Consider the following 358-nt stretch of genomic DNA (forward strand, 5'->3'; position numbering starts at 1 on the left):
GTGGGGCCTTTTTTCCCCCGGTCATTCCCTTTTTCCAAGCTCCTCCCCGGGCTCCGTTGCTAGCTATTGCTTGGGGTTTGGAAGTATTACAGTTCTAAATTTCGCACTTGTGTTTGCCAGACCTCATGCTCTGTATGCGGTGACGAGCTACCGGTGTATTCGCCCCCCCCTAGCCCCCAGGTTTCTAAAGCCCTTTTTCCCTTTGGGAACCCTGGGAGGGGCCCGTACTGGGGGGGTCCGGTGCCTTTTCCCCCTCTTTTTTCTCTAAGGATTTCCTAGCCACCGATTCCCGGAACCCCGACCGGGACCCCTTTCTCCCTGGAAGGCAGGTTCGCGGTAAAGTCTCCCATATTGAAAG

Source organism: Penaeus monodon, chromosome 23 (genome assembly GCF_015228065.2).
Source record: "Penaeus monodon isolate SGIC_2016 chromosome 23, NSTDA_Pmon_1, whole genome shotgun sequence".
Classification (NCBI taxonomy): Eukaryota; Metazoa; Arthropoda; class Malacostraca; order Decapoda; family Penaeidae; genus Penaeus; species Penaeus monodon.